Source organism: Sorex araneus, chromosome X (assembly GCF_027595985.1).
Source record: "Sorex araneus isolate mSorAra2 chromosome X, mSorAra2.pri, whole genome shotgun sequence".
NCBI classification, from domain to species: Eukaryota; Metazoa; Chordata; class Mammalia; order Eulipotyphla; family Soricidae; genus Sorex; species Sorex araneus.
The window spans coordinates 234055659-234071013 of NC_073313.1; the positions used below are offsets into that span (position 1 = coordinate 234055659).

Consider the following 15355-nt stretch of genomic DNA (forward strand, 5'->3'; position numbering starts at 1 on the left):
GTGGCTCTGGATGTCTCCTATGCCATCAGGACGGCCCGACTGGTGCCCAGCACTGCCAAGCCCATGCAGCAGTACACCCTCAGACCCTGGCACTGAATTGCCATCTTATTTGGCTAAAAAAAATCCCTGGAAGTGCCCCTAAGCATTCCCAGTAATGCTGAAGAGGTCCCTCTCAAAAGATAACTTTTGTGTGTCTTTCATTAAAAGAAAAATTTTGCTTATTTTATTCATTTATTTATTCTGCTTTTGAGGACTATACCTGACAATGCTCAATGTCTGGTTTTATGTTCAGGGATTGCTCTGAGCCTTGCTCAAGGGAACAGACTATATTGCAAATCAAGCCAGGCCCTCCTGAATATAAAACCTAAGCTCCATGCACACAGCCTGTTGAACTATTTGTCAGGCCCCAAACTTGTATATTTTAAGATAAGGAGAAATACTTTTAGAGCAGAACTGAATTAAAGAAAAGCTGTGTTTTTTTTAATGCTTTTATATTCTCCTCAATAACAATTCAAAAGAGCAAAAATCAAGCTTACTGAGTGGAATTGAACTGTACATTATCCATGACAAATGTACAGACTATTTTGAGAGCTTTTATCATGTACCTGAAATACATTAAACATGACAGAATAAAGGATGTGAAAGAAATGGCAAGGCTAGAAAAACTAGTTATTACTCATAAACTTGAAGAAAGACATCAATAGCAACACAATACTACTAGGAGATTTCACCACTGCTATATCACCTCTCGATAGATCAACCAAACAAAAGTTTAGCAGGACATACTTTATCTAGGGAAGAAATGGAAGAAAGGGGCTTAGTAGATATATACAGGATGCTTCATCCTCAAAAAGCTGAATACACATTCTTCTCAAGTATGCATGGGACATTCTCCAAGATAAGTCACATGCTGGTCACAGAATATACCTCCATAAAATTAAGAAGACAGAGATTATATCAAGGATCTTCTCAAACCATGATGTGCTGAAATAGAAGTGAATCACACATACAAACAGAAAATCAAATCAAATACCTGGAAATTAAACAGCTCACTACTGAACAACAAACAAGTGGCTTAGAAAGGAAATAAAAAGATTTCTGGAAACAAACGAGAATAAAGACATGAGTTCCCAGAACTTATGGGACATGGCAAAAGGTGTGTTAAGAGCAGAGTTTATAGCTCTACAAGCATTTCTCAGGAAGGAAGAGTGAGCCCACAGAAGTAACCTAACCTCACAGCTTAATATCTTGGAGAACTACCAACAAAAGGAGCCCAACCCAGGCAGAAGGAAGGAAATAATAAAACTAAAAACAGAAATTAATGTGATGGAAGTCCAAAAAACAATCCAAAAGATCAATGAAACCAAAATCTGATTCCTTGAGAAAATAAACAAGATCCATAAACCTCTAGCAAGACTCACAAAGAAAGGGAGGGAGAAAACCTTAATAAACAGAATCAGAAATGAAATGGGAGACATCACAACAGAAACTACAGAAATTCAAAGGATCATCAGAGATTACTTTGAGAATCTTCAAGCCATGAAACAAGAAAACCTCGAGGAAATGGATAAATTCCTGGATTCCTATAGCCTCCTCAGACTGAATCAAGAAGACCTGGAGTACCTTGAACAGACCTATCACCAAATTGAAATGGTAATAAAAAGTATCCCCAACCACAAAAGTTCTGTCCCAGATGGATTCACTAGTGAATTCTTTCAAATCTTTAAAGAGAACTTACTCCCAAACCTTTTCAAGCTTTTCCAGGAAATTGAGAAATCAGAAACACTTCTGGTTTCTACGAAGCAAATATCACCCTGATACCAAAAACAGACAGAGATACGACAAAGAAAGAGAATTACAGGCCGATACCCCTGATGAAACAGACGCAAAGATCCTCAACAAAATACTAGCAAATAGAATCCAATGACTCATCAAAAAGATCATGCACCATGACCAAGTAGGATTCATCCCAGGGATGCAAGGATGGTTTAACATTCACAAGTCCTTCAACATAATTCATCATATCAATAAAAGAAAAGATAAAAACCATATGATCATATCAACAGACACAGAGAAAGCATTTGACAACATCTAGCACTCATTTATGATGAAAATTCTCAGCAAAATGTGAATTGAAGGAACTTTTCTCAATATAGTCAAAACCATCTACCACAAGCCCACAGCAAGCATTATTCTCAATGGGGAGAAACTAAAATCCTTCCCTCTAAGATTGGGGACAAGACAAGGTTGCCCACTCTCATTACTCCTATTCAATACAGTACTGGAAGTTCTTGCCATAGCAGTTAGGCAAGAAACAGATATCAAAGGCATACAGGTTAGAAAAGGAAGTCATGCTATCATTATATGCGGGCGATATGATAGTATACTTAGGAAATTCTAAGGACTCTACAAAAAAGCTTCTAAAAACAACAGGTTTGTAATAGTAAAGAGGCAGGCTACAAAATCAACATTCAAAAGTCCATCGCTTTCCTATATACAAAAAATGAAAGAGAAGAAAGATATTTTTTAAAAATCCTGTTCACAATAGTGCCTCAGAAAATCAAGTACCTCAGAATCAGCTTAACTAAAGAGGTGAAGGACCTATACGAAGAAAATTACAAAACACTACTCAAGAAATAAGAGAGGACACTAGGAGATGGAGACACATCCCCTGCTCATGGATAGGGAGGATTAACATTATCAAAATGGCAATACTCCCAAAGCATATACAGATTTAATGAGGTCCCTATAAGGATACCCATGGCATTCTTCAAAGAAATAGACAAAACACTCCTGAAATTCATATGAACAATAAACGCCCATGAACAGCTAAAGTAATCCTTTGGAAAAAGAAGATGGGTGGCATCACTCTCCCCAACTTCAAACTGTACTACAAAGCAGTAGTAATTAAAACAGCATGGTACTGAACTAGAAACAGACCTGCAGACTAATGGAACAGAGTTGAATATTTTGTCACAGACTCTCAAATATATGATCACTTAATCTTTGATAAAGGAGCAATAAATGTAAGTGGAACAAGGAAAGCCTTTTCAACAAGTGGTGCTGGGGAAATTGGACAGCTACCTGCAAAAAAAAGAGTACTCTGACCTGTCTAACACCAGGCACAAAAGTCAGATGAAAGGAGATTAAAGACCTCAATATCTATAAGGTACATGGAGGAAAATGTAGGCAGAACCCTCCATGACACTGAAGCTAAAAGCATCTTTAAGGATGAAACACCACTGTCCAAGCAAGTGGAAACAAACATAAACAAATGGTACTACATTAAACTAAGAAGCTTCTGCACCTCAAAGGAAACAGTAACCAAAATACAGAGAGAGCCCATGGAATGGGAAAAATATTTACCTAATACTCATCTGATAAGGGGTTAATATTCAGGATACACAAGATACTAGAAGAATTGTACAAGGAAAAAAACCTCCAATCTCATCAAAGTATGGGGAGAAGTGAAAAGAAGCCTTCTCAAAAAAGAAATACAAATGGCCAAAAGGCACATGAAAAAACGGTATACATCGCTAATCATCAGGGAGCTGCAAATCAAAACAACAATGAGATATCATCTCACACCACAGAGACTGTCACACATCCAAAAGAACAAGAATAACCAGTGCTGGTGCGGATGTGGAGAGAAAGGGACTCTCTTTCATTATTGGTGGGAATGCCGACTGATCCAGCCCTTTTGGAAAACAATATGGGCATTCCTTCAAAAACTAGAAATTGAGCTTCTATATAACCCCACAGTACCACTTCTTGGGAATATATCCTGGGAGTGCAAAAAATCATAGTAGAAATGACATCTGCACCTGTATATTCATTGCATCACTGTTCACAATAGCCAGAATCTGGAAACAACCCGAGTGCCCAAGAACAGAGGACTGGTTAAAGACACTTTGATACATCTACACAATGGAATACTATGCAGCTGTTAGGAAAGATGAAGTCATGAAATTTACTTATAAGTGGATGATCACAGAGAGTATTATGCTAAGTGAAATGCATCAGAAAGAGAGGGACAGACATAAAGTGTCTGTCTGTGGAATATAAAATGAGACTGACACCCAAGGACAGTAGCGACAGGGCCAGAAATATTGCTCCATGGTTGGTAACCTGCCTCATGAGCTGGGGGAGAAGGTAGCTGGAATAGAAGAGAGATCATTAAGTCAATGATGGTTGGAGGGATAGTTTAGGATAAGGAGATGTGTGCTGAAAGTAAGTAAAAGACCAAAGGCCTCTCAATATCTGCAATTCAAACCATAATGCCCCAAAGTAGAGAGAGAGTACGGGGGGGAAATTTTCTGCCATAGAGGTAGGAGGAGGCGTGGAATGGGGGGAGGGAGAGATACTGGGGACATTGGCAGTGGAAAACGTACACTGGTGAAAGGATGGGTGTTCAATCATTGTGTGACAGAAACTCAAAACGTGAAAGTTGTGTAACTGTATCTCATGGTGATTCAATGGGGAAAAAAATGAATGAATAAATAAATAAATAAACAAACAACGTGTTCTACCATAAGCTACATCCTCGATCTGTACTCATATAATATTTTTTAATTTATTTATTTTTAATTAGTGAATCACCGTGAGGGTACAGTTACAGATTTATACACTTTTGTGCTTATGCTTCCCTCATACAAAGTTCGGGACCCCATCCCTTCACCAGTGCCCATTCTCCACCACCAGTAAACCCAGCATCCCTCCCACCCTCCCCAATCCCATCTCCCCCCACCCCACCCTGCCACTGTGGCAGGGCATCCCCTTCTGTTCTCTCTCTCTAATTAGCTGTTGAGGTTTGCAATAAAGGTGTTGAGTGGCCACTGTGCTCAGTCTCTAGCCCTCATTCAGCCCTAAACTCCCTTCCCCCGCATGGCCTTCAACTACATTATAGTTGGTGATCCCTTCCCTGAGTTGCCCTTTCCCCAGAATGTGAGGTCAGCCTCCAAGCCATGGAGTCAACCTCCTGTGTACTCATATAATTTTGAGTAGCACTGTAGCACTGTTGTCCTGTTGTTCGATTTGCTCGAGGAGGCACCAGTAATGTCTCCATTGTGAGACTTGTTTTTACTGTTTTTGGCATATCGAATACACCACAGGGAGTTTGCCAGGCTCTGCCATGAGGGCAGGATACTCTCGGTAAGAGTATCTTGCCTTGGGAGGAATAGAACCCGGGTCAGCTACATGCAAGGCAAACGCTCTACCCGCCGTGCTTTCACTCCAGTCCATAATTTTGACTAATTCAAAATTTTAAATAAGCCTGTATTATTTTCAAAATACAAAAGGCAGAAAAAGGTTTTGGTTTTAATGTCCAGAAGCTAAAAACAAAGGCAGGAAAGATAGTTCCGTGGATAGGGCACTTCCTTTGCAAACAGCCAACCCAGCCAACCCAGCCAATCCAGGTTGGATTCCATCTGGTCCCATAAACACAGACAACTTGGATTCGATCCCATATGGTCACCTCAGCATGTAACTAAAGCCCTGAGAACAATTGGGTGTGATGCCCCAAACAGACAACCAAAAAAAAAAAAAACAAAACAAAACCTGAAAAGTAAGAACAAGAACAAGAGGACAAACATCTTGGGATGAGAAAAAAAAGTCTCCAAAGCAACTAAAACAAACACCTTTAGAAAAAAGACAGTACTTCTTGAGTGTTTCAGATTCTATACTAAATTCTGCCTAGAAAAAAAGATTAGCTTTCTTTTAAATAAAACTAATTTTGGGCCGGAGCGATAGCACAGCGGGTAGGGCGTTTGCCTTGCACGCGGCCGACCCGGGTTCGATCCCCGGCATCCCATATGGTCCCCCAAGCACTGCCAGGAGTAATTCCTGAGTGCAGAGCCAGGAGGAACCCCTGAGCATCGCTGGGTGTGACCCAAAAAGCAAATAAATAAATAAATAAAACTAATTTTATTTTTGTAAACTGTTCACAATAATTTATTACATTCAATTTTCCAACACCAATCCCTCCACCATTACACCTTCCCACCACCATTATTTTGAAGTTTTCTGACCAACACCCAAGCCTGTCCCAATAGTAGGCCATAAATAATTTAATTTGTTTTGCCTGTTGTAAATAATTTGCTAAAAATGGTGGGAAAAAGTTTCCTTAAAAGAAAGTGTGTGAACATTGTTGTATCTCACCCTGGAGCTATTTATTTAAGCACTTGTATAAGAGATTACTAATATAGAAAACCAGGTTTTCTAATTTCAGCTCCAATTCCAAAATAATTTTTAAATATAACCCATTACACTCAGTAGGCCAGGAATACAAAAGAAGAGTAAGACTTGTCGGGGCCGGAGCGACAGCACAGCGGGTAGGGCGTTTGCCTTGCACGCGGCCGACCCGGGTTTGATCCCCGGCATCCCACATGGTCCCCCCCAAGCACCGCCAGGAGTAATTCCTGAGTGCAAAGCCAGGAGTAACCCCTGAGCATCACTGGGTGTGACCCAAAAAGCAAAAAAAAAAGAAGAGTAAGACTTGTCCCTTATTTTCAAATAGCAAATATTTTTAAGATAGGCTGATTTTTAATTCAAATAAAAAGTTCAATCCCTGGTACTACATATGGTATCTTGAGCCCCTCCAAGAGTGATCTCTGAGTAACACCAGGTGTGACCCCAAAACCAAAACAAACAAAAGGGAAATCAAAGATTAAAAGAAATATTTAAAAAAAAAGAACAGGGGCCGGAGTGATAGTACAGCAGATAGGACATTTTTCTTGTACATGGTTGATCCAGATTCAATCATCGGCATCCCATATGGTCCCCTGAGCATCACCAATAGTGATTCCTGAGTGAGATTCATGAGTAATCCCTGAGCATTTCCAGGTGTAGCCCAAAAACAAGGAGGAGGAAGAGGAGGAGGAGGAGGAGGGGAAGAGGAAGGGGGAGGGGGAAGTGGGGGACAGAGAGGGGAGGGGGAAAAGGAGTAGAGAAAAAAAGGAGGAAGAGGAGGAGGAGGAAGAAGAGGGGGAGAGGAGGAGGAGGAAGAAGAGGAGGAAGAAGAGGAACAAGAAGAAGAAGAAGAAGAAGAAGAGAAGAAGGAGAAGAAGAAGAAGAACAACAACAACAACAATAGAGTCAAAGTATGAATCTCACTCAGACTCTGATTCAAACAAAAAGAGCACAATACAACTGGAGAAAATAGAACGTACTAGCATTTGATGACATTAAAATAATGGGAAAGTTAAGCTTTTTTTAGGTTTGATAATGGCATTAGGTTGCTCAAAATAGTACTTATTCCTTACAGATACAACCTGAAATATTTACTAGCAAATGTAATGTCTAAATTTTACTTTAAAATATGAGGGAATGGGGTTGGAGTGATAGTACAGTCAGAGAACAGGGCACTTGCCTTGAATGCAGCCAACTCAGGTTTGATCCCCAGCACCACGTATGGTTCTCCAAGCCTGCCAGGAGTGACCCCTGAGCACAGAGTCAGGAGTAAGTCCTGAGCACAGCCAGATGTAGATTCCACACAAAATAACAGAGGGTTGAGGAGAGATGAGTAAACCAAACAAGGGTGATGCATTGAGCATAGATGAAATATACTGGCTATGCGCTGATAAGCATAGATGTGAAGCAATAAGTACAAAAGTTTCATTAGACTAGTCTCTACTTTGTTAACAGGCTTGAATTGTTTCGACTGGCCTGAGTGATAATACAGCAGGTAGGATGCTTGCCTTGCACATGGCCAACCCAGATTTAATCCCTGGCACTCCTTGGTCCCCAATCCCTTCTAAGAGTAATTCCTAAATTCAGAACCTGGAATACCCCCTGAATACTTCCAGGTATAGCCTCCCCAGCTCCCCCCAAATGAGAAATTATGTCATAATAAACCATATATTTTTTAGAAGACTGATGAAATGGGGTCAGAGTGACAATACAGCAAGTAGAGTGCTTGCCTTGTCATGGCTTATCCAGGTTTAATTTTAAGAATCCCATATGCTGAACACCAAATAAAGTGTATTTGGAGGACCTGCTCAGGTTGGGAGATGCACGCCGAATATAGACTATAGATTGAACACAAAGGCTACTCAATGCCTACTATTGCAAACCACAACACCCAAAAGGAGAGATGGAATAAAAGAGAATTCCCTGCCATAGAGGCGGGGTGGGGGGGATGCGGTGGGAGTGGTGGGAGGGATACTGGGATCACTGGTGGTGGAGAACAGGCACTGTTGGTGGGATGGGTACTCCATCATTGTATGACTGATGCAAACACAAAAGTTTGTAAGTATGTAACTGTATCCCACGGTGATTCCTTAAAAAAAAAAAAAAAAGAATCCCATATGGTTCCTTAATCCCCACCAGGAGTGATCCTTGAGTGTAGAACCAGAAGTAAGCTCTCAGCAGTTGCATGTGGCCCAAAAAACAAAAGAAGAAAAAAAAAAACAAGAAATATTGCTGAACTGACACTACAAACAAACCAAGATAGATGAGATATAAAACAATGATTCTTAATCCTAAAGGTGGACTAAGCAGAACGTCACAGACCTTGATTTATGAGCAAAATTATGGATTCCTACTTAAAAAAAATGACACATATGGTACCTACACAATACAATTTTACAATTTCAGGAGTTCATACATCTGAGAGACTAAGAGACATGGGCTCTCAAATTAAAAAAAAAAAAAAAAGGAAAGAAAAGAAAAAAAAGCATGGTGACTGTGGCACTATCAGGAGTAACACCCAAGTACAGAATACTACTGGCTATAGTCCCAACAAAACTCAACCCTCATTCATGGTGAAGAACTAAGACACTTAAAAAAAACTTCATGGGTCCAGAGAGATAGTACAGCAGGTAAAGCGCTTGCCGTGCATAAAGCCAACCCAGATTCAATACCTGGCACCACACATGGTTCCCCCAAGAACCACCAGGAGTGATCCCTGTGCAAAGAACTAGGAGTAAGTCCTGAATTGAGAAATAAGAGAAATAAAGATATATTTCCTATGTAGATTCAGAATCGTTTAGTCACAATTATAATGACTTTTATTTAGTCAGACATAATACAGAAATCTGCTTTATATGGGTTCTTTAAGAGGTGGGAATGGGTATGCCCAGGTCTGGCTCAGTGCTTGAGGGACAGTGTAGTACTGGGAAGCAAATCCACTCGCAAAGCATGTTTTCCAGCCTTCTCCTCAGCCCCATATATAATTCAGATCATTTCTTTTACTGTATTTTATATCCTTCCCATCACCTAGCATTTAAAAATTAATTTTAAAAACAAATCTCAAGCCTATACTCCAGAATACAGCTCAATTCAAGCCATTCTGTCACTTTCAGAGTCACTGTCACTGTCATCCCGCTGCTCATCAATTTGCTCAAGAGGGCACCAGTAACTTCTCCATTGTGAGACTTGTTTGTTACTGTTTTTGGCATATGAATACACCATGGGTAGCTTGCCAGGCTCTGTTGTGTGGGTGAGATACTCTCAGTAGCTTGCTGGGCTCTCCAAGAAGGGCAGAGGAATCAAACCCGGATCGGCCGGGTGCAAGGTGAACACTCTACCATCGTGCTATCGCTCCAGCCCACACTTTTAGAGTATATAGCCAAAAGGATATTGCAGAAAATTATCTTTTTGGAGACCATGGAAATGACAACCTTATTCTTAAGTTCTGACTATAACACAACAAAGTAATAAGTTTCTGGAATATGATCTGAAGCTCAATAACTAATTGCCAAAAAGGTAACTTACTTACAAGTGTTAAAATTATAAAGCTATATCTTAGCTAACAGCATGTATCTTTTACGAAAACTATCAATTTATAGTGAATTAGAATATAAGAGGAAGATGCCTAATGGTTAAGAAAAACTGGCTCTTATGCTAGATTCCCTTAGTCTGAATTCTAGCTCAATGACCTACAAGCTACATGTCTTTTGAAAAATTACTGAACTAAGCTATTGCCTCTACTGAAGATAATTACTTAAGTAAACAAATTTTGTTTTGTTTTCAAGATTAAAAAAGTTACGGGGCGGGGCCGGAGCGATAGCACAGCGGGTAGGGCGTTTGCCTTGCACGCGGCCGACCCGGGTTCGATCCCCGGCATCCCATATGGCCCCCCAAGCACCGCCAGGAGTAATTCCTGAGTGCAGAGCCAGGAGTAACCCCTGAGCGTCGCTGGGTGTGACCCAAAAAGCAAAAAAAAAAAAAAAAAAAAAAAAAAAAAAAAAAAGTTACGGGGCATACAGTGGGCCCTGGTTCAATTCCTGCCACTGCATATGCCCCAACCCACCCCTCTGCAAAGCTCAGGAGTGAACCCTGAGTAAGCCCTAAGCAACAATAGACAGACAGACAGACAGACAGACAGACAGACAGACAGACACACACACACACACACACACACACACACACACACACACACACACACATATACACTCTCCCACTCTCACTCTTTCCCTTTCCTCTTTCTCTCAATTTATCTGATATAAAAAAACTAAGATCAACTTTAAAAGGTTTCTAGTGAACCAAAATTATTGAATAATCTAAGCTCTGGGTATCAGGGGAACATAATAAGCTATAAAAATAATTTTCATATTGCAAATTTTCAAATTAGTTCAACAACATATGAAGATATTCACAGTAAAAGTTAATTTTTAAGTTCTTTAGACAGGCTAATATAGCAAATTTCCTAAGGGTTTTCCCTTAGATTTGCATTCCCCAATCTAGTAACCATGAGCCACATGAAGCTTTTCACATTTAACTTAAAAAAAATGGAAGAAAAGAAAAAAATCTAAGTAGATTTTATTAATTCAGTAATTGCAAAGTTTAGGCAACAAAAACAGAAGAGAAATTATTGAAAGGGAAACATTTTCAAAAGTAAAATTCAAAGGCAATAGTTAAGAATTAATTACTTCAAATCTTCAGATAAAACTACTTACTAAACACAGTACCTACTAAGGGTTACTGAAAATGCAAACACGGCTAAATGTATGGGAAATTCATTTAACCCTACAAAATGTTAAATTCTGTAATTTTTACCTCTGTTCTAAGATCAGTTTTCTAAAGGAGGAGGTGGCACAGGAATGCAGCAGAATTCAAGTGTGGAATTCATTTGTTGAGATTTAAATATTTTCCAAGTCTATAAAAAATGAAAATGAAAAGCTGTGAAATATTAAAATAATATTGAGAAAGTAATACAAAGGAGAGAGAACAATTTCATCAGATACTTTAACTGAAAAATATATAATAGTTTATCTAACTGAAAAATATAAATATTCAAAAATATTTGTAATAACTGCATACATATACTTATGTACCATCATTAAACTTAATTTGAAAGCTATCAGGTAAGATGAAATGTAGATGATATTTATCTTAAAATATGGCATTAATAATCTGTCAATCCTTGAGCAGATTATTTAAATTATCTGGAACTTCACTTGAACAAACAATAATATTAAGTTCTAGTTGAAAATGCTATGAATCTAACTTTTGTAACATGTTATAGCACAGACACATGCAAATAATAATTAAATTTTTAACATGCAGTATAAAACTAAGCATAAATAATAAGTATCAATGGCTATAATTTTAGATACTTCACAGAACTGAAAATTTTATTATTTTTAAGACAAAAACAAAATGCTATTTAATTTATTGGCACAAAAGTAAACTAAAAGTTCTTTTTTTAGTCAATACAGTAATTTTCAAATAACTAAAAGTATACTTTCCTATAAAATAGCAACTATTTTCATGTAGTTGATGACCACTTTAAGCTCTATTTCTTTGATTCAAACTGTATGGAAACATTAATTATCTCTGCATGGTTTGCTGAAGTTCAGAATCTTTTTTTCACTCTGTTTAAATTATCTAGTATTTGTCAAGCTACTCTGTAGCAATTTGAATAACATCTTCCTCACCAACTCCAAATTCAAACATCTAGGAGGATTTTCAAGCTCTAACTAGATTTTTAATGAACTTATCCAAGATGCTTAACACATGGCTTTTACCGTTGATTACTCTCAGGAAACTGAAAAAAATAAGAAAAAATCAGCTCCCTCTCCACTTATCTCTGAAGAATTAATATAGAACCTTAGTAACTTGATTTTCAATTCTGGTACTAATGCCCTTTCTAAAATATCCATTTTAACAAGACCAAGATAGAGCTTACAGGGTTAGTAATGACAAGCACCCTACAAAGAGGAAAATAAAGATACTGATGAACACTCAGAAAGAACTAAGGTAAAGGATAATAAAATTAGATACTTAACCTATTTTATCTGCATACAGAAATATGGTAGAAAGAAATAGGGATTAGAAGAAAAACTCTGGGGGGTCCAGAGCAATAGAGGGTAGGGTGTATGCATTGCATCCAGCTGACCCAGATTGGATCCCTGCCATCCCATATGGTCCCCCACGCCTTCTAGGAGCAATCCCTGAGCACAGAGCCAGGAATAATCCCTTGTGCCTGCCACAGAGGCAGGAGGTGGAAAGGGGTAGGGGTCAAGGGAGGGATACGGGACCACTGGGGGGTGGAGAATAGGCACTGGTGGAGGAATGGGTAATTGAACATTGTTTGACTGAAATGCAATCATGAAAGTCTGTAGGTCTGCAAATGTATCTCACGATGATTCATTAAAATAAAAAATAATAATAAAAAAATGGTTTTTTAAAAAAGGAGTAATCCCTGAGCATTGCCAGATGTGGCCACCACCCCCCCCAACCAAAACCAAAACCAAATCCAGAGAAGATAACATAGGATTCAGTAGCGTATGCTTCGAGAAGGATTCAGTTTGATCCCCAACACCACATGCCCACCCACCCCCCAAACCAACACTATGGTGGGTCTAAGCAAAACCACGTTCTTGGGCCCTGGCATTGAACCATGTGGCCTAGTTGGCCACGCAGTACCAATAATAGCCCTCAAGACCTTTGAGCACTGCTTAAAAGGCCTCCCATATCCCCCCAAAAAATTAGTGTAGCTATTATTGCTTGTATCACAGATTTCTGATGATCAGACATATATTCTGCTTTTTTTCTTGTATTTTCTAACTTGATTTCAGTAACTCATGAAAAATCTATGTTGCTTGCATTTGAATGACTTCAATGTACTTTATACTTTATGTATCTCAAAGAACCACAAAGATCATGAGTATCATCTATATATTTTAAATGCCTGAAGTCAGTGAGACAAAACTCAAGACACAAGAGTAGCTTGTACAGGGGCTGGAGCGATAGCACAGCGGGTAGGGCATTTGCCTTGCACGCGGCCAGCCCGGGTTCAATTCCCAGGATCCCATATGGTCCCCTGAGCACCACCAGGGGTAATTCCTGAGTGCATAGCCAGGAGTGACCTTTGTGCATCGCCAGGTGTGACCCAAAAAACAACAACAACAAAAAGAGTAGCTTGTACAGAGGAATGAAAAGGAAATGTTGGATGGTTTGGTTAGAGCGGTGTTGCAAGCTTATCTGGTCTACTGCCCTCTTTCCAAGAAACAAACAAACAAAACCTCACTGGGCACCCCCTTGGAAATCTTCCTTCTTAAAATGAACAAGCAGAAAGCACCCACAAAGTCATATCAGAGGCTACTGCTACTACTACCTACTTCTACCTCCTTAGACCATTCTAGCACTACTGTGTGTACTATGTGAAGTGCAATAAATAGTATTAAGAGGCATATATACAGTCTTGTTGAATTTTGCTGAATCCTATATACTGCTCAGTATAATCTGCAACAGGAAGAAAAACAGGAGGAAAAAGGACAAAAGGAGTATTTTTGAAAAGATACACAAGAATTTGAACACCTTGGGAAGGGGCTCTTACTGTCTAGGAAGCAGGAAGAATAAGATAGCTTTCTCAGAGCTTAGCGTTCTGAAGCATAGGGTCAACTGCCAGAGTTGGAAGCGTTGCAGCAGGCTAACTTCACAACCACAAGGGGAACCTCTGTAGAAATGGAGCAATGACAATCTTATTTTTCACTGGTGTGATCTCTCCAAAGGTGCTTGAGGTGTTGCAAGAAGTGTGAGAGATCAAACTCATGGCCTCATATACCCAGGCAGGCACTCCTCGAACCTTGACAATCTTCATCGGGCTAAGGACACATATGCTCACACACTAGACTCTCAATCAACTAGTAAGATGGTAAGTAAATTCCTTAACAGATACAACAAGAGACAGAAGGAATAGAAAGATAAAACACAAAAACACGAAACAAAACAAAAACCAAAAGAACAAATAAAAAGAAAAAATTTGTATTATGTAACTTTAACACAGCCCTAGATAAATAAGTTTCTGATTACATATGGAAGTAACGAACCTCGTTTTAGTTCATGTAAAAAAAAGAGAAATCCCAAAGGGAAAAAAACAAAACAACCCTGAAAGAAAAGTAGAACTGTCTGAAGCCTCTATGGTTCTTTTAGAAAGTATTTGGCATGCAATTTTTTTTTAATTATAAAATACACAGGTGACAAAAAAAACTGACCAACAATGAGAAAATTTAAAGAGAATCAGAGACATGGATTATCTTACAATGGATTTAACATTTAAGTATGATTATATAGGGGTGGGGGAGGGATACTGGAATCATTGGTGGTGGAAAATGGGCACTGGTGGAGGAATGGGTACTCGATCATTGCATTACTGAATGTAAGCAGGAAAGTTTGCAAGTATGTAACTGTACCTCAAGGTGATTCACTGATAATAATTTAAAAAAATAATTATATAAAATAACTGTAACTTACATATTAAGGAAAACAGTAATGAAAGGACAAAACTGAGGAAAGTTGAAGAATTTTACCAGTAAATTTGAATCTATAATAATAAAGACATTATAATATAGGACTGAACATATAAAGTTTAGAACGAAATAGACTGGTTGACTGCAAATTTACTTTACACAACACACCATTTGTTGAAAATTTAATGAAAAAATACCAAAACTACAATCTGAGTAGAAAAATAAATAATTATGGGGGGAAAATTGGGGAAACACAGGTCTAGGAAAAATGTGAAACCTGTTCAAATGTCTAATACACATATAACTAAAATCTCAGTTATTATAAAAAGAAGGTGAATGCAATATTCAAAAAAAGAGTAATCCAGTTTTATAAAACTAATGACAAAAATTAATTTAGGAACTCCAGATATTCTGTCAACACCAAGTAGAATACAAAGAAAACTATAACTATGACATAATCAAAATACAAAAGAAAAGAGTGAATGAAAAGAAAATGTGTAAAAGCAGCACAGAAAAAATAGTTAACCTTCAAAGAAATAGTAAGGCCGTAAGTAACTTTCTTAACAGATACAAGAGACAGAAGGCATAGTTAAAAGGGACAAAAGAAAATAAACACCAATCTAAAATATGATATCCAAAAGGCCAAAGATGTTGTTCAGTAT

At 38.5% G+C, this 15355-nt stretch overlaps 1 protein-coding gene across 7 annotated transcripts in view; it reads right to left on the reverse strand.

Annotated features, from left to right (window-relative positions):
• Positions 1 to 15355, reverse strand: part of HYCC2 (hyccin PI4KA lipid kinase complex subunit 2) — an 88262-nt gene that overhangs the window by 53388 nt on the left and 19519 nt on the right. For 6 of the 7 annotated variants that reach the window (XM_055123551.1, XM_055123553.1, XM_055123554.1 and 3 more), the window contains one exon: positions 10996 to 11095. The exons of the other annotated variant lie outside the window; for it this stretch is intronic. The gene's annotated coding sequence lies outside the window, so the exon portion shown is untranslated. The remainder of the gene's footprint in view (positions 1 to 10995; positions 11096 to 15355) is intronic. 7 annotated transcript variants of the gene reach the window in all.